The 25,758-nt window shown below is 45.0% G+C and overlaps 1 protein-coding gene and 1 long non-coding RNA gene across 8 annotated transcripts in view; one reads left to right on the top strand and one right to left on the bottom strand.

Moving 5' to 3' along the window:
* The window catches only part of LOC104874205, an 11,003-nt gene extending 1,640 nt beyond the window's left edge, over window positions 1-9,363 (top strand). The window contains exons 2-3 of the long non-coding RNA XR_783682.2: window positions 7,230-7,354; window positions 8,941-9,363. This is a non-coding gene — a long non-coding RNA (uncharacterized LOC104874205). The remainder of the gene's footprint in view (window positions 1-7,229; window positions 7,355-8,940) is intronic.
* Tln2 (talin 2) overlaps window positions 1-25,758 on the bottom strand; it is a 392,497-nt gene that overhangs the window by 299,890 nt on the left and 66,849 nt on the right. For all 7 annotated transcript variants that reach the window (XM_033756129.1, XM_033756128.1, XM_010641220.3 and 4 more), the window contains exon 2: window positions 23,369-23,465. The gene's annotated coding sequence lies outside the window, so the exon portion shown is untranslated. The remainder of the gene's footprint in view (window positions 1-23,368; window positions 23,466-25,758) is intronic.

Below are 25,758 nucleotides of genomic sequence, written 5' to 3'. Positions count from 1 at the left end.
TTTTTTTTTTAATGGCCATTGAGGAGGTCTGTTAACTCTACTGTGTGTCCCAGCTCACAATCTGGCCACATAAACTCAAATAATATAGATCAGAACAGCCAAGCCACGAAGCACTTGTCTTTGGAGGGGTGGGTAGCTAACAAATGCAGCAAACAGAGCTGTAAAGTCAAACCTTCCGGGCTTTACAAAATTGTTTTCCTCCAACTCATTTCTGAGCTCTCTGACAGCTAAAATGAAAGGCTACACCGCAAAGTTGTTACAAGCAAAGAAGAGGGATAGAGGTGACATGAAAGCAGAGAAGGGTATTTATCACCAGCCACTGACTTGCACTTCTGCAAGTGCCTGGGGGTTCATATTCCCAAATTCCATCTCCAAATCTGGACCTAGAGCCACAGATGAGGCATCCCTCGCCTCTCCCTGCGCTGGGCCAGCTGCCAAGTGACCGATGATACAACGTGAGTTTTTATGGATCAATATTCTTGTGATAACCAGTTTTGGAGGCAAGAGCACAGTTGATTCCTGCCTGGAATTCAGCGGGCCCAGTGCTCTGGCAGGGAACCTGACATTCAGAGCCTGGAGGGACTTGTCCGAGGTCAGGCATGCGGCAGCGGCATGGGCTTGCCATCCTGGCTCAACCCCTATCCAGAGCTCTTACAATCACATCACAGATATCCTTCCCCCTAAGAAGCTTCAAAACCTACAAACTACATTCGTATCCTCTCAACAAAGTTTCTAGTTCCTACATTTCTTTTTTGGCAATTCCTTATTTCAAAGCCGCAAAGAATTATATGTAACCAACTCAGGAGCAATGGGAACAAAGAGGACATGCACAGCCCTGGGTATGCCAAAGAATGGCCTAACCCCTTTCTTTTTGCCAAGTGGAAGCAAGCAGTACAGACAAAAGTTCCTCCTTACCCTATGAAGAAAGGAAGCTAACCTGTCCCAAGACCTTTTATCCCCCCGAGAAAAGGTAATCTGCTCTCTGTTCAATGGGATAATCTATAACATGCCCTATAGCACACTGCACTTTTCAGCAGAGTATTTCTAAACTCCCAAACTTGCACAAGATGCATTTTTTCACTGCTGTTACTTAGGAGGCACAGAAGTGCTCTGGCAAGATGGCAAGGCCCCTCAGGTTACCAAATTCTGCACAAACAGAACTGTGTTGACATATGGACTGTGGTGGGGCCTGCAACTTCAAAAGAGATGGCCAAGAATGGCTTCTAAGAATTGTCTTTAAACAATGCTGTCTTTCTTCTGCATCTTTTACTACTCAAGAAGAGTATGCATATTAAACAGCAGGGAAAAGTTACTCGATTGAGGCAAAAATTCCTTTCCCAACAGTCCTCCTTCAAGAAGGAATTGCACACTGTGCCCCACTCCAAGTGGGCACTGATGTCATCTCAGATTGTCGCTGTAGATATTTGGATCTCTCTCTTAGCCATTGCTAAGGGAGTCTTGTTCAAGTGCGCCTTCTTTTCTTGCCTCCATGGAGGGTTGTTAACCACGAACCTGGCTCCATCTACACCCCTGGGGTGCAGCAGCCTGTCAGACTCCACCCTGACCCATTGCAACCCAAACTAAGCTTTTAACCCACAGCAAAGGTGTCCCCTCGTAGCACGGAGGCCATTCACAATACCACTGCCAGGATACAGGAGCATTCTGGAGGCATGGCTGGTTTCTCCTGGGCTAAGTTTTCAGACACCATTTAGCCTAGGAAGTCCCTGTTACATACATTCTAAAAAGGAAAATAATGCACACCCAACAGCAACCACCCATCTTGGACAGTCACTCTTCCTACTCCCACCTAAATTGTGAGTTTGAGAAATGCCAGGGAAGTCTGCCATTCAGAGAACATAAATGGTGGCAAAGGACACTTTTCAATTGGTATACAGGGAGCTGCCACCCGTTCCCCTCAGTTTCACGGTCCTTTTGCTTACAGGAAGCCATGCTTTGAGTCATAACAAAATTTCATCTCTAAACTCTTGTACTAAATAAAAATAACATCACAGAGAGTAAAAAGAACATATAGAAAATATAAATGTAGGCCAGGGTGGGGTGGCGAGGGAATCATCCCCCTGCATCAAGATTGTCCTTACTTTCATAAAGTCAGTATGGCAAGTCTGTAACTGCTGCAACAGGCAGAGTTGCAAAGAGCAAGTCCCTTGGAAGCCTTGCTGGTCCTGTTACTTAGCAGTGGTGTCCTGTTTACTGACATCTCTGAATGACAGCAATTACTCCTAAATAGCTCTAATCAGAAGGCATGAGCTCTTTTAACAGTTTTGCCAGATTCTTTTGATAATTTTTCATGCCCCCTGGGTATTTCCTCCATTCCTAAAATGTAATGGCTGAGGGGCTGATTACTATTTATCCCTCAAAACAACTAAACTTTCAGCAGCAGGGGAGGGAATCCTTAAAAGTAAATTCTGCAGGAAAAACTGTATCAGAGACTAGGGCCCGTGAACTGTTGGAAGTGTCTCCTGCCTACGCTGGGTACTAAGTATATTTTTAAAGATATCCTGACAAATGACGGGACCCGACAGCATACACTTTCCTGGGAACACCAGCTCCTTTTACCTGAACTCAGGACCTGGGTGATCACAGGTGCCAAATTTCATCAAACTTGCCAAGCAGCCACTCAAGAAAGCAAGAAAGAACAGGCAAGGGGTCCTGAGGACTGACCACAGGTCAAAGACAAACTTTTAAAAAAACACTGGAAGATTGGGCACTAAAACCACACAGAGGGTTTAGGGGCGTTATTTGTAAGATCAAAGTATTCAGAAAAATAACTCAAGAGATATTGAACAAGCAAGTTTATTTTTAAAACTCTTATCTATGTTTTTAACAGGTATAAAATTCTATACTTTAAATTTCTCAAATTAAGCATGGGGCTTTCCTCGGTTTTAAAAATGAAAAACTGTTCACGTCTGGGTGTTAGAACAGGGGGGCCAGATGTTGTGTAAAAGAAAAGTACCCAAAAAACAGCTCAAGATGGCTACTAAGAGAAATTCCTTTTTTAATGTTTAGATTACAAGTTTACCTACAATTTCAAATTGCTTAAACTTATATTAAACTAACTACAGTACCTCTCAGTGTAAAATTATTCTCAGGGGTGAAAACCGAAAAGTATCATAATGAGGCTCTTGCTGTCGCTATGTGACCTGTGGCTGCTCAGTCCTGAGAAGACTTGATTCTCAGAAACAGCACCAAGAAAATATTTTCAAAAGCAATCAAACAAAGTTACTGCTGGACCAAGAAAGAGGGTTCTTCCCCCAGAAAAAGCAGAAATCCTGAATCCTTGGAGGGAAAGCAACCACAATGACAGAGTTCCAGAGGAGTCAAGGAAAAGATCAAGAGGCCAACAGATCACCCAGGGATGATGCATGATTGTTTAGCCAAACAAATAATTGAATGAAGGGTCCCTCCACTTAGACAATTTTGTTTTACCATCATAGATTTAAGCTTCTTGATTCAAATATGACATTTTCAAATAGAAAATTAAACAGTCTCTCAGATATTCTGAGGAGGAAAGAATGGAGAAAATATGTGTGCATTGCTATTATCCATATCAGAGTGCACTGGGAACTCTTACTCCACATCACCACTCACTCACTCATTCATCCATTCCCTCAATGAATTTTACTAAATCCCTACTACTACTAAGCACGCCATTAACATGGAGGATGATGCTATGACTCCCAAAAGGGCCTCCTCTCAGAGGTGCCAGAAATACAGACAAAAAATTCCAACGTGCCAGTCAAGTGCACTAATAGTCACATATCTAAAGGACAATCACTACGCAAAAGAAGGAACTTCTCTCCGTGTGGAAAGACACAGACAGACATTCTTTCACAACACAAGGAACACAGGCCAGGATAAAAGAGCAAAAGTAAAGCACAAACACACACACACACACACACACACACCCCTCCTCATTTGCTTATAGGACACAGCTCATATCATAAAATAAGCATATTTAAATGAATCACATTGTGCATGTATACTGAATAGTACAAGACAAAGCAACTTAGAAGGAAGAGTTGGTCACAACCTATAAAAGAGATGACTGACATTATAACTGTAAAAAGTTGGGCGATTGTGGGCCCAACTCTTAGGAGGAGACGTTTTGGAAACCCAAGCACATAAATCCACAGGCCCATTTCCACTTCCAAACAAAGAAACCAAGCCAAGAAAAGAAAACAAAAATCACACACACACACACACACACACACACACACCCCTCCTCATTTGCTTATAGGACACAGCTCATATCATAAAATAAGCATATTTAAATGAATCACATTGTGCATGTATACTGAATAGTACAAGACAAAGCAACTTAGAAGGAAGAGTTGGTCACAACCTATAAAAGAGATGACTGACATTATAACTGTAAAAAGTTGGGCGATTGTGGGCCCAACTCTTAGGAGGAGACGTTTTGGAAACCCAAGCACATAAATCCACAGGCCCATTTCCAGGAATAATGAAGCACTGATCACCCCACACACCCTATCACAGCCCTGATGAGCACACAAATCACCTGCACATCTCCTCACCTGGGTAAAGCCTGGAATCTGCATGCCAGGTGAGCTCTCAGGGCCCACTCTGAGCAGTAAGAGGAGGCAACAGCTTTCAGTGATCAACCATCCTTGTCACCAAATTCCATTTCCTTATCAAAAACCTACTGATGGGGACTCTCTAGGAGAAAGGATCACCTATTCCATCTTTTTAGGTTGTTGTGAGGTACAGCCAGCGCTGTGAATCAGTCCAGCTCTCAGAGCAACAGGGCTTCCCTAGGAACAAGCTGGTTTCCCTCCCTACATAGTTAAGAGCCGGCAGCTTCTGAAGACCCAGGGCTATCAAGTCAGGAAGAGAGTGCCCAGCTTAGCTGCCAACCGGGCCAGCTCTGCCATGGCTGTACTTGGACTCAGCCTCCGGGGAGTAACATCTGCGGTGAAATCCACCTCAACCCTTTCTATCCACTGCAATTGCTTGTCAAAGCCAATGCTTAGATCATTATCTTAGTTTACTTAGCTTCATAAAACACACAAAAAGGAAAAACAGAGCATTTTTTTTTTGGTCCAGAAATTACAGGTAAGGGTCATACATGATGAAAGACTGGGAAGAAGCCACAAGGCCAGCAGGCTATTAACCAGCCTGATGCCTCCAGGCGCCCATCTTTGAAGGGCTCCCAGCCCCACCCCACCTGCCCGCAGAGTACAATTTTGTTAATAAAAGGGCTCCAGTGGAATGTGTCCCTTCAGGGCTTTTTACACACAAAACTGCTTTCACACACCACCCCCCCAAGAGTAATAATAGTCTACCCTCTTGAGGAGGAAAACGAGATAGGTCTGGGAACTACTTGAAAGAACAGCATTTCAAATTTTTCATTCATCCACGTTCCATTCAATAAGGCCCTTCAAATTCTGTTCCATGTATTCAGCCTCAAGCTGCAAAGTATACCCATCTCGTTAACACCTCAATGCCTGGAACCCTCCCTCACTTTTTTATGGTGTGGTTTGTTGGCAGGGGCCAGAAAACCCATTCCTTTGACACCACACTTGGGAATCCCATTTCCAGGAGAGGCTTTCCTAAGACTGTTTCCACAGTGTCCTCAGACAGCACGACGCGCTGCTTCTATCCCAGGGCACGCTCTGGGGAGGGCGATCTGAAGCTTCCTCAAGCATGTGTAGATCATTCCAAAAGGAGAGGCAGCAGGAGTTTACACTTCCCACCACGCGTCTCAGCATACCACGTTCATCTCTCTATTCTTGGGTCCTAGGAGGGCAATTGTATAAAGAAATGAATGACTAGGTACATGACCGGAAATAACAGGATGAACAACATCCTGTCCTCCAGTTCAGTGTTTTAGCTGGGAGACTCGGGGGAGGCATTGCACAACGTAATTGCAAGTGCAGGGAAAGAAACGCTTGCAAGCCCCGCCCTGCTCAGCCAGGGGTGCACGGCCTGTGTTTGGGCCTGGGTCCTTCCACAATCGGTGCGCTCTCCTTCTCCTGACAGTAAAAGAGACAAAAGTTGCTCTAGGAATAGAGAGAAGGGGGACTAGGCTGGCTGGGAAGGCTGTGAGTGGCGGGAGCTGAGCTGGCTGTACGGAGGGAATCTGCTCAGAATGCACAGGCCACTCACCGGTGCTGAGCCAGAGCATGCTGGGAGGGAGGGCCACAAAATGAACCTCTTTTTTTCCTTCCTCCTTTAAAAGAAATGTCATCTTTATCCTTGAGTGCTGGGGCTGGGAAGGAAAGAACAAAAAACCTAGGATGTACAAGAACTGTGAATAGAGACTAGAAAGAGCGAATCAGGGGGGTGTCAAAGTTACTGATAATTTTATTACATCTGTGGAAATATGACTCTTAAAACAGAGGATCGGCCAGAAAAATCCCCCAGGGGGCCTGAACCTCTGCCATGTAATGATTTTTCCTTTTTAAGAGAATAAAGGGTAACAGAGTGTAGCCATTTTTTCTAAATAAGGTCACACATCCTGTTCCCATCCGAATCTACTCCAGGGAGGATTAGCAACATGCACAAATCCTCTCCTTGAATGGCTGGCTCCCTAATCTACTTCTGGAGAGGCTCCTGCCTTTGTTTAAACCCCTGAGACCTGGCCAGCTGAGGTTCAGAGGAGTAAGGAAGGGGTCTAACTCAATTTTACCAAGCCCGTGCCCTCAGGCTTTCTCGGGTAGCAGAGTAGAAGGCCGTGGGGCAGGGCATCTTGTGGGCGTGCACAACTAGAAAGGAAACCTGGGCTCAGGGGCCCAGGGATACTTTGGGGATAAAAACTCACATGAAGAATACAGGCAAGTCTACTGTTTAGCCTCCTGCCATTTGCCTTCTTGGAAATAAAATAATCTGTCTCACCTGGAGAGAGTGGGACCACATTCCTAATCTGAGCAGATCTAAAAGTCATTCACCAGGATCCTCCCTTGTTTTAGACAAAGAGACTTGGTGCCACAATATTTACCTACATTCGATTTAACCTTCCCTGTACTGGACTAGCTTCCCACATAGGACAGTACAGGAGTTATGTTTTAATGGATTTGGGAGATCTTCTCATGACAAGATTAGAACAGACTCATCCCTGGCGGTAATCTGCTCAAACCCTTCCTAATACTGAACTATAACATAATCACAGCGACTCATGGTGACAGTGACAAACCAGGCATGGTACCAGGCCCTTCACCTGCATTACCTGTCTAACGTCCTTTTCACAGCAACCCTCCAAAGGACTGCACATCACCAGCATTTACAAATGAGAGGAATGAAGCTCAGGAGCCCAGGCACCAGCCTACAGGCATAGACCAGCAGGTGGTAGAGGCAGGATGGAGCTCCAGCCCAGGTAACACATATGTGGGAGCCTCGCACTGCTGTTCCCGACATGATTAAAGGTTCTCAGATGAAAACTTACCACTGTTTGCCAGTTACCAGCGCAGCAGCTGGCTGACAGCTGTTCCGGGACCAGCCCTCCCAGATCCTGATTTATGCCCATTATCCAGCTCTCCAGCTTGGAGCTGCGAATGTCTACTCAGCACCCCAGAGGTGATAGAAGGGAACACACATCTAATGCAATTAGCTCTTCCAATCTTCAGCCCTTAATCAGGAAGGCCACACTTAACAGGCGGAGTTCTCAGATATCACTAGCAGCAGGAAGAGGGGCCAGAATACCATACTGGGTGATTACCTGCTTTCCAAAATATTACCTCAAAGTCATCTGCCTAGGATTATCAGAAATATAAGAATTTACAAAATTCCTTTGTCACTGACTTTTTTGATTGCAAGAATTCCAGCATAACAGAAAACAATTATTTAGACTAAAGGAATGCAAAATAAATTTATTTGCATATTTTCATCCTAAACGACAAATTTCTGGACATTTAAAATCTATAGGAGGAAATGTTTTAGGAGAAGAAAATCACAAAAGGAAACTTATAGATGGCAGAATCCTTTCTTTTAAAAAACAGAGGCTAACTGCAGATGGCAGGATTATAAAGCTGGTTTTCATTTTCTGTTCCTGGGTCTGAATTTCCCGATTTATCTATAACAACATGGATCATTTATATAATAAATAAAAGTTACACAATGCATGTGAGTAACAGCTTGCTCATAAGTTTACTATATATTAGACATTTAGTAACTTATTAAAATCCATTTGCATCCCAGAAATGCTGAGAGGGAGACCAACGTCCCCAGCGCAGTCTCGGCCTTCTCCCTATCTTTCCGAGAACAGTTATCTGAGTCCTTTCGCTTGGCGAGATGAACTTCAACTTATTTCTGGCACATTTCTGAACAAGAAAAAGCACACAAGAACACCTTCCACTGAAGGACTCCCTCTTACAGACAGAGCCTCCCAATACCCACTGCTAAAGAGTCAAAGGTGGCGAGGACACCAAAGCTATCTGACGAGGATGTGGAAACTGCACATTCAGCAACAGCAATCCACCTGTTACAAGGCGTTCTGCATTCCCTTACAGCCTACATTTGTCTATTTGGCATCCATTGTCACAAAACTAATTCTACTATTTTCTATATTCTTCATGCCATGGCATTTTAGAAGCCTTGTAGACCCAGAAGGAAAATGTTCCTCCCAGGCCGGGCCAAGTCTTAGAAATACCTAAGGGGCCAGAGTCTGTATCACACGTCTCCTTTTCCTGTTCTTCCACACCAAACGACTACTTCCGCATCCCTAAATCATTCTGGGGCCAAGTACTAGGCAACAGAGACCAACCCTATGAACTGAGGGCCCCTAGTCACCAGCTAACCCATCCTGAGCCGTCGCTTTGCCTTGCCCTTCTCTCAGAGACCCCCTAAAGGGGTGTCCTTAGCTTTCTCCTCATTCCTATCTTCTGCCTCCCGACCACCCTGTCCATATGGGAAATGTCAATAATAAAAATCTTCTGTCTAACCATATTGGCCTCTCTGTGCCAGCTCGCAGTCATATTTCCGTAAAGGAAGACCAAGCTACAGAACAGCCACCAACCTGAGCAGCCAGAACAAGCTTCCAAGAAGGAAGAGTGTGCCATCATTCAGCATCTGCATTTCACATGAGTGCGGCGAGCCTGCAGCCAGCCTCTATAAAATGAGTTATCAACCTTGTCCCACCTCAGCCTCTCCTATCCAGAACCACACCGGGACCCAAGGCAGACACAGAGAGAAGTATGTCCAGTGAGAGATGATGTATCAGAGTAGGGCACAACCATCCATCCTAACAGGCTAAGGGCAGCCACATCAGCAGTCCAGCTCTGAATGTTGTCACCAAGGTGACATTATCATACTTACCTGCTACTTCAAAAAGTGGGAAAGCAGATAATGCTCTTTAGACATTTGCAAATAGAAATAAAAAAAAAAAGTATGGTCTATCATTGTGTCATTGGGGAAACTTCAATTTTGTAGGAAACTCATTCAACCTGAGCTCCTCCCTTCCAAAAGATATCAAGGTACACAGAGTCACCAACTCATCTCTGAGTCACTTACAGTTCATTCTAATTCTTCTCCAAACTGTATTCTCTGCATTTTCTGAGCATTAGCTTTTTTTTTTTTTTGGTACCAGGGATTGAACTTGGGACCTCGCACTTGTAAGGCAGGCAGCAGAACCACTGAGCTAACTCCCTGGCCCTCCTGGGCTTTAACTTTAATTCCATCAACCTCAGCCTGCTCTCTCCCCGGTACCCCTTCTCTCCCTGACCACTACAGGACCACATGGATCTAGCATTTCTGCGCCAGTCACAAAAAATTTGCTGTGAAAAGGAGTATGTGCACCCAGCCAAACCTTTTCCTCCTGAAAAAAATTTCCTAAGTAGGAAAACAAGGTACCCACATCCAAGGTTTTAAAACTTAAGAACACACAACCCTGGGAAACTTCTGCTCACACCAAGGCAGGAGATAAGTAAGGAACTACTGACATATTTTTAAGGGAAGATAAAATATCTCATAATCTAAGTTTTCCTAAGGTTGCCTATAATTTTTGCTCCAATTCAGGCATAAGCATAGCCTCTAGGAATATACGCCTAGGCATATTTTTCCTATCAGCTGTCTTTGGGATATGCTGAAAGCCTCCTGTCACTACTGATTCCTTTAAGGACATAGACAAACATGTGTCCCAGTCACATAGGGATAACCCACAAGTCAGTTCAAGCATTAGCAACTGCCCAGAACAAATTTACAAATTTTACAAAACTGAAAAACAAATGAACCCATAAACCAATTTAATCTTCGTGGCAGTCCCTTAAAAAAAAAAACAAAACAGGGAAGGGTCATAGCTAATGTATCTATTAAGTTAGCAATAAAAATTCAAGCTGAAAAATAATGCTAATAATAAAATCTCTAGAGATTATGACTCAGTGCTAGTGAGTCTGACCACAAGCATGCCAAAATCATTGCTAAAGGTCTGTAATCTACTATTCACCATGAGTGTTGTGTAACAAGTTATCCCAAAATGTAGTGGCTTAAAATAAACATCATCTCACAGCTTCCATAGGACAGGAACTCTTGGGAAACTTAGAGGACTTAGCTGGTGGCTCTCTGAGGTAGCTGTCCTCAGAAGTAGCAGGGACTAAAGTCATGTGAAGGTGTCACTGGGCTGGATGACCCACCCCAAGATGGTACACTCATGGGGCTGGTGACAACAGACCTCAGTTCCTCACTGTGTGGGTCTCTCTGTAGGCCATGTGTAGGCCTCAAAATATGGCAGTTGACTTCCTTTAGAGCAAGCAGTCTATGAGACAGAGTAAGAAAGCCATAGTGCCTCTCATTTCTTGGTCTCTGCATTCATCAACCATCACTTTCACGCTTTTCTATATACTTCTAAATCCAGCCCACATGGATGAGAAAGAGGACTGTATACTGTCTCTTAAAGAGAAGACACTCAAAGATATGTAAGCTTATTTTGAAACCACCTTGGGAGAGAGAAGGGTGTTTAAAAAAAATCCAGGTTCCAGGAATCAGAACTTCTCCAATTATGAATGGCTACCTGAAAAGTTTCAGGGAATATTTCTTATAAGTAGACTGAGCAGTGGTCTCCCCTTGACAACACTGGTACAGGGGACTGTACTCAGGGCCTTTGTACTGAGCTACATTCCTGGCCCTTTTTATTTGCAAGGTCTCTCTAGGTTGCTAGATTACCCAAACTGGGCTTGAACTTCTTTCTGATCCTCCTGCTTCAACTTCTCAGAGTGCTAGGATTACAGGTTTGCATAGTGTGATTTTTTAAAGTATCAAAATTAAAAAATCACTTAATTATTTGGGATCTGTACTAGGTTGAGAAGTGCACCTGAATTTCATGTATGACTGCCTGGTTTGGTTTTCTTCACAGATTGTAAAGTAAAGAAAACGGGGAGGGAGGACCCTATGCACTTTGCCATGTTTGTCATAAAACTGTACATTTGGTATTTGTCTTTCACCATTCGTGGCATTTTTGTTTTCCTAGTCTTATAATATTCATATCCTTACTGTGCTTTTAGGATAAATCAACAGCTCAACAGAAAGATATCACAGTGCTAGGCTCAGTAAATATTTTGAGATCAATTAGGAACCATTTGGCTGAACATTATATTCTGAAAATAATCACCCAAGCAATAACACTACATTATAAAGACTCTGTTTATGTTTCATCAGACAGAATTTGAAAATTGGTCTCATCCAAATTGTGTTTTCATTGGCAGTGCTGGGTACTCATTCAACAATTACTCAAATTCCCCCAGAAACACAAATTCTGGCCATTCTGCAGTGATTCTCACAGTCTGGTCCCACCAGATCCTGCTGGTGGTCTACAAGGCTAGGCTTTTGTTAGCAAACCACTGCCCTGTCTTCAACAGTTCCCATCCCCACCCCACTCTCCACACTCAGCTCAGATCTGATGCTTAATCGGGCCTTTCCTGATCTCTCCAGGCTAAAGAACTTTCCCATTCCCACAACAGCTACACTTTGAGCAGCTCTGGGCCAGTCTTAAAGGTGTCACTCATCTCACACCAGGACCATCTCATATTTCTGGTTCCCACCACCAAGTTCACAAGATCAGGGACAATGTCTTACTCCTTTATGCATTTCCCCCAGCATTTCTTTTTTTTTCCTGGTACCAGAGATTGAACTCAGGACCTTGCATTTGCGAGACAGGCAGCAGTGCTATGGAGCTAAATCCTCAGCCCCCTCTCCCCAGCTTTTTAACAAATACTAGGCAGGAGAACCAAAATACACTGCTGTCCACAATATTCATTTTTTCGATGACTTCTGTGTTTCGTTTTACAAAGTACCATTTTCTGGATTACTCCTCAATGGATTACATGTGGTCATTGTGTTTGCTTCCAGGTTAACAGGAACAAGCACAGGAGTCAGCAAGGTCAAATGCCCAATGTGCAGCAGTTCATACACTGGAAGAAGTCCGAGAGACACCGACCCAAATTAATTCAGGCTATGATGCAACTCTAAACTTCTAGAGTGATTAGCAGAACATCCTGCCTACATGGCAGACCTGAGTTCTGAGTCACCTCCACGTGGAATCTCATTACCAGTGAAAGAGCAACCATGGGGGTCTTACCCATCTAATACATTTACATCACAAGCCGACCAAAGCTAAGCGGTCAATGAGCAGTATCAGAACAGAAGCAGCACACAAGAGACAGAATGCAAGGCCATCAGATGTGCTCAGAGGAGATCTCTCCGTATCCTGATCTAGCTTTTCCACTCCTAGGAAACCCCAGCACCATTGTTGCTGGCAATGAGCTGTCTGCAGCTCATTCTACCTGGCCCTTCTACTTAACAGGGTATGTACAGAAGAGCACACCACACAGAAAACAAAGATGACCACTTTTCAAAGCAAAAAGTCCAAATTTTTAAAGTGCACTTACAAACCGAATAGAACTGTACCAGAGAAAGCTTTCTGTAAATGCCTGACTTTAAATGTTCAAGCCCTCCAGACCAGACAGATTGAATTATGCAAATGTAACAACATATTAACCAAGGAACTGAAGCTAACATGACCAATAGTGGTACAATAGGACATCCTGCGCCTCCAAATGCTATGTACTCAGAAGGATACAAAACATTTGTATGGCATTTCTGCCCAGAAATACACACAATTGTGAGGAATTTTCAAGTGAGGAAATATACAAACTCCAAACGCTAAGCTGGTACTCTTCTAAAATGTCAATGTCCTGAGAGACCAAGAAAAGCAGAGGAGCTATTTTTGATAAAGAGAGACTAAAAGAGAGCGGACAGCTGAGTATAATTTCTATGATCCTGGATTGAATCCTAGATCAGAGCAAGGAATTGTTATAAAGGACATTATGTTAAGTAACAAAGTCTGGATTTGAAGTACTGCCACAATCCTGTTTTGACTAAAATAATTATATTTATTGTGGGGAAGTGTTACATGTACATAACACATCTCCATTCTATTCCCCCCTCTCATTTTCTTTTTTTGTTCAGCAACAGATTTATTCATTTTTTAATAAGTCTTTACTAAGTTAACTATAATACACAGATTAAAAGACAAACAGGACCAAAAAACATAAGACATTCAAGACAATTCAACTAAATGAAGGTGCAATTTCAGATACACTAGCCATGCTCAACTACAATAATTTTTTCTTTCTTTCCTACTGTCTTTTATTTTGTATTTTGTTTATATATTGGATTTCTCTTATAAGAGAAATCATATGATATTTAAGCTTGTGTATTTAATTACTTCACTTCATATTATGGTTTCAAGGTACATCCATTTATCCAGAACAAGTCAAGTTTATCCTTATTTATGGCACAGTAATACTCTTATGTATATATAGCACATTGTCTTTATCCTTTCATCTGTGAGTGGACATATAGGCTGCTTTGAAGATTTAGCTATTCATTATGAACTGTGTTCCTGTAAACATGGGTATGCATGTATGTCTGTAATATGACGTCTTTAACTTGGGAAGATACTTAGAAAGGGAATAGTTGGGTCAAATGGAATTTCTACTTTTAGTTTTTTGAGGAATCTCCATAATGATTTCTGTAATGGTTTACGGCCATACCACCTTGAACGCGCCTGATCTCCCCTGATCTCCATAATGGCTGTACCAGTTTACACTCCCATCACCTAGAAAGAAGGGCCTCGCCCATCCCGCAGCCTCTCCTGCATGTGTTAAGGTTTCATTTCTTGAGGACAGCCATTCTTCTTGAGGGAGATGGAATCTCAGGTTGGTTGTTTGTGCTTGTTTTCTGGTTTGGTACCGGGGATCAAACTCTGGACCTTGCACTTTTGGGACAGGTGGCAGAACCACTGAGCTAAATCCCTGGCCCCTTCAGGGTTGTTTTAATTTGCATTTCTCTAATGGTTAGCAATGTTGAATGTTTTTCACGTATTTATTGGCCATTTGTACTTCTCATGTGAGAGGGGTCTGTTCATTTCCAATACCTATTTTATGATTGGGTCTTTAAATTTGGGGGGCCTAATTTGTTGGGTTCTTTATATATTCTAGATATTAATCATCTGAGGAGCAGCTGGCAAAAAATTTTTTCCCATGGCTGTCTCACCAAGTCACTGTGGAAATGTAACACGGGAAGCCCTTTAGGGAAGCTGTCCCATGGCTGCTGCTCTCCGTATCAGCTCAAACAATCAACCCTTCCCTAGAATGGTGTCCAACCTCAGTCTCTCTCCAGGGATATGACAGGTGCTTGGACTGGAGTCACTCACCAGCTGTTGCCTGTTGAAGGACTCATGTGAGTAGAATCCCAGGCTCTCTCTGCAACTCAGCATCCGCTGCTCCATTCTACCACTGTCTTTCCCCTGCAGCCCTCTGAGGTCCCCAGGTTTCACTTTGTCTCTATAGATCCGGTCTCCCTTTCCTGCAAGTCACAAAGTGCAGGCTGTCCCTTCCCTTCTCTGTGTTGTGCTCTGTCTCTTCAATTTCTGTGTAACTTTTAATTTTCCTGTCAGACCCTTCCAGATTTCCAGGAATTTACTTCTCTCTTTTTTCCCCCTTCTCCAAGTTGTTATTTTTCCAGTGTCTAGATTTTGAATCTCAGAGAGACTGAGTTGTTGTTGCTTAACACACTGCCATTTTCCTGGAAGTCTCCAGAAGTTCTTTAGACAACATTTTTTTACATTTTTGCAAAATAAACTCACCCCCCACTCCATCCCCGGTACCAGGGATCGAACTCAGGACTTTGTGCTTATAATGCAAGTGTGGTGTCACTAAGCTAAATCCCTGGCCCAAAATAAATTCTTTTAAAACAACACCAATAGCCAGGCATGGTGGCACAGGCTCATAATGCCAGCATTCTGGGAGACTCATGTAGAAGGATCTCAAATTTAATCCCAGCATGGGCAATTTAGTAAGACTCTGTCTTAAATTTTTTTTTACTTTGAGTTTATTGGTACATTTTAGGTATACAGTACAGTTACACTCATTTTTGGGATCTTGTACCTTTACATGACAGGTCTTGGTTCTCATTTTTTCCCCTTGTCCCTGCCCTCCCTTCCCCCCCCCCCCTTTTTTTTAAAGGGCTGGGGATGTAGCTTAGGGCAAAGACTCTGGTTCAATCAATCTTCAGTACCACATACATGCACGCACACGCTCACACACACACACGCACACGCAATGCTTCAATTAGTACAAAGCATTTGTTTCCACAGTAATATCTGTTCAATAAGGCGAACTTCCCAATATGAAATTCATCGGTGACCATCCAATGACCCCTAGTCCCAGGTGACTGGCTCTCTCTTCCAGCCCTAAACCAGCAAGACACATGGCCCCAGCTCAGCCATTCAGATCTATCTCCAAAGAGTTAGGAACCGAGCTGGACAGCACTGTGGAGCTGAATGACACAGGAGTGTATCAGGCATGAGGTCTCCAGGCCAACTGCAGGCCCAGGAACTGCTCTGATTTAAACCCATGGGGTGGAGGTGGGGGAGTGGCAGCGATGTAGCTCAGAGTTGCAGCACCTGCCTGGCAAGCATGAGGCCGAGTTTGATTCCTGGTACTAAAAATAAAAATAAACAAAAGAAAACAAAAACAAAAAACCTACAGGGGAGGGTAAGACCTTAGAGAAACATCCAGAAACTGGCACTCTGAGTGGGAGATAGAGCAGGAAGAGGGAAAATCTCCACCTTTATTTAAGCCATGTCTCTGGTCCTCATACACCAGGAATACTGACAAGAGCGACCATACTAAGAAAATGGCATAAACAGTGAATATCAACCGCCCCACAGCATGAGGCCTCGTTCAGAGCACTGCACATCCTACCTGGGTTTGCACAGGAAGTACAATTCCTTCAGCTCTCCTCTTTCCATAGCCTCTCCTCCCAGGATGAGCTCACTGTAGCCAAGGGTAGCACCTGCCCACCAGGCATCACACAGCACTGCACCGCAGCAAGGGGAGCGCAGAGTTCCTGGCCATCAGAAGGGCAGGATCCTGCGGCCTGCTCTGCCCACTTGCCCCCTGTACACCTACTGACTCCTATACATGTCTGGCTCAGGGGTGTACAGAAAAATGGGCTTCAAAGATGCCCACATCCTCATCTCGACAACCTGTGGATATTATACCTTATGCAGCAAATCAGACTTTGCAGATGTGATCAAGTTAGGAACTCCAAAGTGCACCAGATGAGCCCACAGTCAGCACAAAGGTTCTTACAAGCAGAGAGCCTTTGCCAGCTGTGCACAATGGGGGACGAGAAGATGAAGGAAGAGTCAAAAAGAGATGCAAGACAGAGGGATGTGAAAATGGGAGGGTGGGGTCAGAGTGAAAGAAGGCAGGTAGTCTCCTGAAGCTGAAAAAGGCAAAGAACTGGCTTTTTTCCTAGCACCTTCAGGAGGAACGAAGCCCTCCTGAAACTTGGATTGTAGCCCAGCCAGGCCTGTGTCAGACTTGTAATGCATGGGATTTCAGGTTGATGATTAATGCTGTTTTAAGCCACTAACTTTATGGCCATTTGTCACAGCAGCAATAGAAAACTAATACAGACTGCAATGGTTCAGAAGCATCTCCCAAAGGCCCATGTATTAAAGGCCTGGCCACCAGCCTACAGTACTGTTAGGAAGTAAAGAAACCTTTAAGGGGTTAGGCCCAGAAGGAAGTGAGGTCACTGCAGCTATGCCTGGAAGGGGACTGTGGGGCCCTTGCCTCTTCTTGGCTGCCACAAGATGAAAAGGGCTCGTCCGCCATGCGTTCCTGTCATGTTCTGCCTTGTCATAGGCCTAAAGGAACAGAGCCAAGCAACTATATATAGACAGTAACTTCTGTAGCCATCAGCAAAACCAAAGCTTTCCTCCTTGTAAGTTGATTTTCTCAGGTGTTTTATCACAATGAGGGAAAGCTAGCTAACATACAGCCCCTTTTCCATCACAGGGAATAGTAGATTTTCACCCAAAGAAGTGGGGTCAGGAAGCCCAGACTCCAGCTCCTGACCTCCCAGCAGCCCTCCCCGGTAAAACCACAGTTCATGGACCTGAGGATCCCTGAAGGTAATTAATTATAAAACAAACGACCTCTGTGCCAGCTGAACTCATTTGGTACCATCTGCCCTTGTTCTGCATATTTTGCCACTAGAGTTCTAAGATATTTTTTAAGTAATAAAAATAAAATCTGTCCCAAGTTAACAAGTCACTAGTAGACCCCAGTGGCCCAGTACAGTAGCATTCAGGTCTCCAACTCTCATCCACTTCACCAGTGAGCTCTCCTAGCAACATGCCCAAGCTGAGTGGGCTGTCATTCTTCCTGTAGTGCTGTACTGACGTCACCACAGCCACCCTCCTGATCTCTGAGTCATCCTCCCCATGCAGGCTGCAGGCCGAAGCAGCCACAGCAGGATACTGACCTGAGGTCAAGAAGCCCTAACGCAGCCCTGGGAATTCAACAGCTGCACCAGGGTCCCTCCGCCCCCACTTCCACCCCCATCTTTCCCTAACATCTACTCCACACAGCTGCCCTTTGGTCTAACGGGACACACGCAGCTGGCTAGAGGACACTGCCAAGAGTAATCCATGGGTGCGGTTCTCCAGCTACACAGCGGCAGCTACTTAACTGATTGCCTCTGCTCTCAGAGGGGAGTGAGGGGGTATTTTTTTTATCAGTGAAACATTTCCACTGAACAAAACATCTGGAAGAGACAGCTACTGTCCCAGCTACTATGCAGTCTCGCTCATAAGGCCAAGCTAAGCCTGTGGCTTTTGTCAAGGAGGTTTGCTTTAGAGTGGAGCCCGTTTGGAGCTCCAGGCTCTTCATTCTACCAAGTGCTGGCAAGAGCAGTTCCAGGGTAGGGAGTTCAAGGCCACCCAAGGCTACCCTAGAAGAAAAGAGCAGTCATTACTTCTCACGGTCCTGCCTTCTATCCAGTTTACAGCTGAGCCCCACCAGGCAGGCTGCCCAGATCTATCCAGAGATAGAGCCCACCCGTTTTACAGGAAAAGGCACACATCAACCAGGAAACCTGAACTAGAAATGGTTTTGACCCAAAGGAGAGCTTCATTCCAAGCATGCTGGTCCAGGAAGGGCCAGAGCAGGCATTGGTGACACATAGAAGGGAAACGTCTGTTGGGGGTGGCGGGCAGGTCAGGGAATTTTATCAGCCTTTTATCAGGCTGTCAGCATCCATTCCTGTTAAATGTGAGATCTTCCACAGATGCCTACTGGATGACAAAGGGTTGTGAAGCCGTCTTGGAGAGAGATGATTTACACAAATGTAAGAGACCTGAGCCACATACTTATCAGCATGGCCGCAGCAAGACTGCAAAGAAGCATCTAAGGCTGCTGGGTGCCCAAGGATGGGCGAACCTCCACCCTCACGCACCCTTCCCTCTCCTCACTGACCCAGAAGTGGTCACTCCCAAGCATCTATCTGCAACAGACACCGCCAGGTCTAACAAGAGCAGCACAGGAGCCCTCAGAGAGGCTGAACCCTGAGACTAGAAGCACAACCTGGCAAGTGCTGGTCTCTGGTTAGAAGACTGTGTTCAGAGTCCTGTGAATTCCCACATCTGGCAGAGGCATTTTAGGAGACATCTTACATTCAGCTTATAACATGACCAAAAAAAGTTGGGGATATAAATTGTGTCATCTTTTTAAAAGAATATTTTCTAAAGGAGTACATCTCTTGACCTTGAAATTCTACAGAATTGCCAAGAATGACCTACAAAAAAAAAAAAAAGTCTCACAAAAATACTCAATGCAATATAAAAGAAAAAATTGGGGGGGATGTATGTGGGAAAAAGATGTCTAGAACAGGGAAATAGTTACCAAGCATTATCTTTCCATATTAAAGTATGCAAAGAAATAATGATATTGGAATAATAATAACAAAGGAATATGTAGTCTTTAAATATGAGTTTTATATTAGCATAAATAAACGTTCTTGATAATTAGGTATCCAAATGCATTACATACAATATTATTTTGTTTAAAAAACACTTTCTCACACTCAAAGAATTATGAGAATTTTATATAATTTAGAATCTTGGTACTACCTTAAAAATATTTTTACTTTTCACAAAAAGCAAACAGGGTTAACAATACAATTTATTGTCCATAACTCAGGTAAGATCTTTCTTTTCCAGGAAGAAGAAAGAATAAAAACTTGCTAATTCTAAATGATTCCTTTATTTAGGAACTATGCTTTTTTAGGTTGGTTTTAAAATTTTAAAAAATTTTTGCTTTTCAAGGTACCAAATGAGAAACACAATTGTGATTGGCTGTCACTATGGACCCATAACTTCTGACACAGTGATGAAACAGTAAAATGGATCCAAACACACACTACTTTGCTGGAATGGGGGTGCCTATGGGTGCTAAGTCATAGATCATAGATAAGATCCTCCAAGCCCTCCACCCCAGTGCCCTGGTAAGCAAGGCTGGCTCTGGGGCTGGGGCTTGAGAATGGCAGAGAATCCTGCTTTGGGGCAGCAGCAGACTGCTAGAAAGGCAGCACAGTGAGAGTTCAGCAAGCACTGGGAGGAGAAAGGCTGTGTCTCTGTCCCCTGCAAATACCATTTATATTACATTGTGATTTCTAAGAAAGAAAAGGACAGGGAGAGAACAGCATAGCTGGGCACAGGGAGGGGAGAGAGGCCCAGTCAAGCAACAATTGTAGGACATTCAACAGAGGCAGAGATTGTCAATTACTTGTAGAACCTTGTTTTGTTTTTTGTTTTTTGCGGTACTGAGAATCAAACTCAGGACCTTGAGATTGAGAGGTGGGTGCAGTGCCACTGAGCTAAATCCCCAGCCCTCTTGTAGAACCTTGTATAGTAAGGCATTTGAAAGATGTCACACAAAACCTGTGTTACACAAGGGACTGAACTTTGTAGATCTAGAACCTCCCACCTGCTCTCTCCCATTATCTCACTGAAGATCCCAGAGAAGCCTTCATCACCCAAGTCCTGGGAAGGCAGGTGAGACTCCGGTGGTTCTGTAGACCTGTAGACTGAAGGGTGTGGCCAGCATTCCCACTCCCAGGCTTGCCCAATCCCCAACAGTGCATGTGTGGTCACCACACCTCAGACAGGCTCTCAGGTGAATAAGCAGGTAAAGGAGGATGTTATGTTGTTGGGTGAACAGATAATTACCAAGCCCTAGGTCCGCACTGTGCCCTGGATACAGGGATGTGTGAAGCCTGATTCCTGCCCACAAGGGGACTATGCGACTGTCTAGACAAAAGCTGGCTTCAGACAACAAAAAGGAGCTCAGTGAGAGGGAACCAACCAAGCCTAAGAGGAACAGGGGATCCTTGAAGAGTGAACGGCCAGGGTAAGCACTGCAGCCTAAAGGCCTTTGTCTACAATGGCTCTGCAAAGAAAATTCATTTTTCTTCTTTCACTGCTGAGGAAATAAGCCCACAGAACAGAGGCTACGGGTCTCTGGGGCCAACATGACAAACGGAGGTGAAGGCACGTGGGCCTATAGTTATCACACTGCAGAGGTGGCATTCGACCCCAGGTCCCACCAGCCCCAGAGCCTCGAGTCTGGATAGATAAACATACTTGGCCTCAAAGGCAAGAGGGAGCTGCTATTACAAAGCAATTCCACCCCACTGTTGGAAGGACTTCCCAGCATCCCAGAAGGGAGGTACAGGCATAGGTTCAGTGGAACAGCTAGCAACGCAGGAGTAACACCAGGCTCCTCTTTGTCACTGCCCGGAACACGAGAACTGGATGCTCACTCCCCACCTGCAGGTCAACTCAATTCTGCACTTGGTGAGAAGCATCGCCAGCCCACAACCACAGAGCGGCAGGAAGCCAAGAGTTAGGGAGCCTAATGGAAAACATGCAATCCATAAGGCCCTGGAACTGTGTATCTGATGCAGAACAGATGAAATAACCCTGAGCACAGCCATGTGGTTTGGAAAGTGTCTTTGATACAGAAATCCGAGCGGGAAGCACACACCAAGTCCAGCCAACCCCACGCCTCCTGCCTTCCAGCTGGGAGCCATCAAGGACGAAGCCCAGGAGCTGTGTCCCCAGATGATCGGCACCCATCACAGTCCCAGGAAAAGCTGTACTCCCCAGGCTTGGCTGAAGCTGGCAGAGGCGGAGCAAGATGTCTGCCTCCACAATTAACTTTCTCTCTTTCCTGTTCATTTCTGCGCCACGCCATGCAATCCGCCCCTCTCCCCAAGGAGCTGATGTGCCACAGGGCATCACATCAACGCTGCACTAGGAAGGGCCTCCCTGGGAACATGCCATGGGTGGGGAAGGCAGGCGAAAATAAATAATTCACTCTTACCCCTGCAGTTAAACCCCACTTCTAGTCATGGTCCAGATAGTAAAAGCAAAAGGAGGCAGGTCATGCAGGCCACCAGTCCGGCTGGAGCCTGCCTGCCACACTGTGGCTGCCTGACCCAGCTGAGGTTCTTCATCCCTGGGCCCCCTCTGAAGCAGTGGATGCACCTGCCACCCAGCCCACGGGAAGGGTAAGCTAGGAGGACGTGTGTTACACACTGAAGTGCCTGGGTCAATACAAGTGCTCTAGACCCAGCCTTTGAAGTGGTAATGGCTCAGAGGAGGATTGACTCAGGTCCTTATGAAAACTGAAAGTGTCTACAGTACAACTCACAGCACTGAGCCCAAACACACACGATACCTCAAGGAGAGCTGAAGAGCACCCCGGGGCTTCTCTCCTGCTTGGCTCAAGATTCCCTTCACAGCAGTGTCCTCAGCCCCCCTCCACCCCTAACTACCCTTCCTCAAAGGCTTCTGTGCTCAGATCACAGCTCCAGTGGGTTCCACATCCACTGCTGACAGCTACTCTGACAGCCAGAAACCCCTCAGTGTACACGGAGATGCCACCAACATCCCTACACAGAGAACTCAGGACGTTGGTGCTGCGATCAGATTAGCACAGTATTCACAGGACTCAGTGGGCAAAACCACAACCCCGGCAACCACAGGGAGGTGCAAACACACGAAACAGGTAGCAGTGATGGGCCCCTCACTTCTCAGCAGGGCTCAGGTGGCAAGACACTGAGAGGACAGACAGAAGCCTGCAAGGCCTCTGGTGGCTCTGCACACACACACACACCCTCAGGCAGTTCTCCAGAAATCATGCTCCGGGACAGACTTTTTAGTGCTTCCCCGGGACAGTGGGTCTCTAAGCTCACAGCGGGGCAGCACCTCAGAAGTGTTAGAAATGCGGGATTTAAGCCCCATTCAGACTTCCAAATCAAAATCTGCTTTCCAACAAGATGCCCCTGAGACACTGCCAGGGAGACGAGACCTTGATGTGGAGCATTTACAGCACGGCAGTCCACGCAGATAGGGTGGCAATGACTTAATCAGGGTTTTAACTGATCTCTTCTTTCCTCTTAGATTGATTTCCATGACCACAGAATGTGTTTATCTTATAATACTCAATAAATACTTTTGAATGAATGAATAGGTAAGTGGACAGTCTACCAACTGACCAAAAAGACCAATCCTACTATAAATACAGAAAGACTTAAGCAGGGGTCTGAGAAAGAGGAGAGACTCCCTGTGATGGGAGAAGGTAGTTAGATAAGACCCTTTGGAGGTGTGGGCTGAGAGGTGATGATGAGGACATACACAGATACACACATGCCAAGGAGAAGATGCTGGAGGTGGGGCTAGTTGGCACCTTCATCTGAGGGAGGCTGAAACACTGCAAAAGAGAAGAACGGACAAGATGACCAAGAGAACCAGCACTTGTACGTTTGGCTCTGGTGGTGAAACAGAAGCTCCAAGGAGACAGACTCAGAAGGCCCCATGACTGTGGTGATGCCTGAGTGGGGAGTGAGCACCCAGGCTCTCGGAGGTAGGTAAGAGCAAGGCTTCAGAGAGAAGGAGTCCATCAGCCACACCTAACCTCAACCTCTCTGATCTCTGCAGGCCTAGCACTACCTGCCAAACAGAAATGTGGAGGTGACTCACGGTTTTCAGCTTTTCAACAAGTGGATCCAGAACTTGCAGGCAGCCAAGCATCCAAGGGGCCAGGAGTCCAGTCCAGATGTTACCCTATCGTGGTGCACTGTAAGAGAAACAAAAGCCATGCATCACTGCAAGGATGTGCACAAGTGAGCAACATTCTCCCTCTCTAACCATCCCCAATGGGGTTCAGATCATAAAAGGGGCAGCAAAGGAAAATCTGCACATGGCTAATGGCCTTAAGGCACTGGGCAGCCACGGAGCTGGCAACCCCTGCCTTCGATGTGAGGAAGAGACACCAGCTACCACCCAGCTCCAGAGCAGCCGCCCTCTCACGTTACCAGTATGCAGCCCAGAGCTACAGATTGCAGAGGATCCTTGGAACTCAACAGTCCAAGGCCTCTGTTCACAGACGAGAAAAGCCAAAAATCAGAGAGCACACAGGTCTTACTCCATACCAACTGGCAGCAAGGGCTAAATCAGGAAAACAATTGCAGCACAGACTCTAGAAAGCTTACATAGTACCTGTAAATTATCTCCCTAATAAAACTGCATTTCTAAACAAATATTATTCTTATTCTGTCTGGCTCTGAACTGAGGAGAAGACAAAGTGGCCTGTAGTTCCAAAACTTAACCATTCCCTAGTTCCTTCTCTTTAATCCCAAAAGACTTGCACCAGCCAAACCAAAACTCCTGGTTTTCTTCAAAAGTGAAGTTCAAGGAAAAGCGGGTGTGTGTGTGTGTGTGTGTGTGTGTGTGTGTGACAGTACATTTTTGCACAGAGGAAGAAAATCTAAAAACTTTATGGGGAAATTAGAAGCATAAAACACTTGAGTTCTATGCTGTGAAGAACACAGACTGATGCAGAAAGCCCTTCCATACAATAGCTTTGCAGACCCGAGAGGCCTGAACCCCTCCAACAGGATGCTTGGGTCCATGGAAATTAGTGCACAGGAAGGCTGGCTGTCAGTGCTTCATTTCGGTGTAGTGAAATGAATGAACAAAATGCTAATTCTCTAAGAAATGAAATTTCTGGTTGTGATTTTCTAATTAAATTTTTGTCTAATTGTATATTTATAAGTAACCCTCTTAATAGTTGCCTCTTCCTCCTGGGCTATAATTTCAACTGGCCCTTACAAATCGATGATGTGACTTGAGGCAGATCACACCTAACTTTGGGGAACATAAGATGAGGAACGTACATAGGATAAAAATTCAGCCAGAAGATTCCACAATTCCCTTGTGCTTTGGGAACAGAACAGAAATACTTCACATTAAGCCAGCTCGTACAAAGTGTGTAATTATTTGCCTACCTTCAAGAAGTAAGTATCAGTCACTATCAATTTAACTTACCATATATCTTAGGCAGTAGCGGCAAAGTTGTATTCTGTTTCTAGGGAGTCAGCTTCAGCAGAGACAAATCTGCCCCCACCCACACTAAATGGGTATTTGGATCTGTTTTCCCAAAGGTCCATTATTATTTATAAGGCATAAAGCAGAATTTAAGCAGTGAGATCATTTGTTTGGAAAACTATAGGGGCCATTCCAATTTTCCCCCCTCCATTTTAGATCCTCAGAGTCAAGAGAGGGAGATGTAGACTTCAGAGAAAATGCAAAGGCAGTTAGGCCACCCACAGCATGGACCAAGATTCCACACTGGACTCCCCCGGGGCAGAGCTTCCTGCTCATTTACAGTTAGGCACTGTCTAATCTAAGAAGCCAAGGAAGACACATGCAAACTAAGCACATCAAGAAACAACAGCCCCAGGTCCACTTAATGTCCACAGAATTCCTTATTCTGACTGAGGGGGAAGGGGACAGAGGCAGGGCAACATCACAAACACTTCTGAAAATACTATGGGGCCCTTCACCCAAAAGGAGACCAGACAGAATTATGCATTCAATGTAAAGGGGTTCAAGAGCCCCAAAACTCCTCTCTGTACTTCAGGTGAAGGATTCCAGCTGTAGTAACACAAGTGCACTCCCTTATAATTCTCTCAATGACTAGAACTCCTAAGTGGAGCCACGATCAGTAACTCCATGCATCACGACACACAAGAGCAGAAGGATGAAGACGCGTCACAGCAAGCACAACAGCGCCCTCAGGACAACTGGAGCCTGCCGGAGCTTGGTACTCAACTTTTCTACGTTATTATTATACAAAAATAATGATAAACAAAAAGCACATGTTGTTTAAGAGAGGAATGTGCACATAGGTGGTTGAACGAAGAAGTCCAGAGGTTGGTTAAAATCTGAGATGCCTGCCCCCTCTGAGATGACAACTGCTAAGTCTTTGTAACCTGGTGTGGGCTACACAGGTGTCCATTTTATTCTTTGTTTATGCTTTTTTTAATACAGATGGGTCTCACTGAGTTGCCCATGCTGGCCTTGAACGC

Source organism: Fukomys damarensis, unplaced genomic scaffold (assembly GCF_012274545.1).
Source record: "Fukomys damarensis isolate Sample0158 unplaced genomic scaffold, DMR_v1.0_HiC HiC_scaffold_25, whole genome shotgun sequence".
NCBI classification, from domain to species: Eukaryota; Metazoa; Chordata; class Mammalia; order Rodentia; family Bathyergidae; genus Fukomys; species Fukomys damarensis.
Note: the sequence above shows the minus strand (reverse complement) of the source record. Positions and strands in the feature narration are given on the sequence as shown.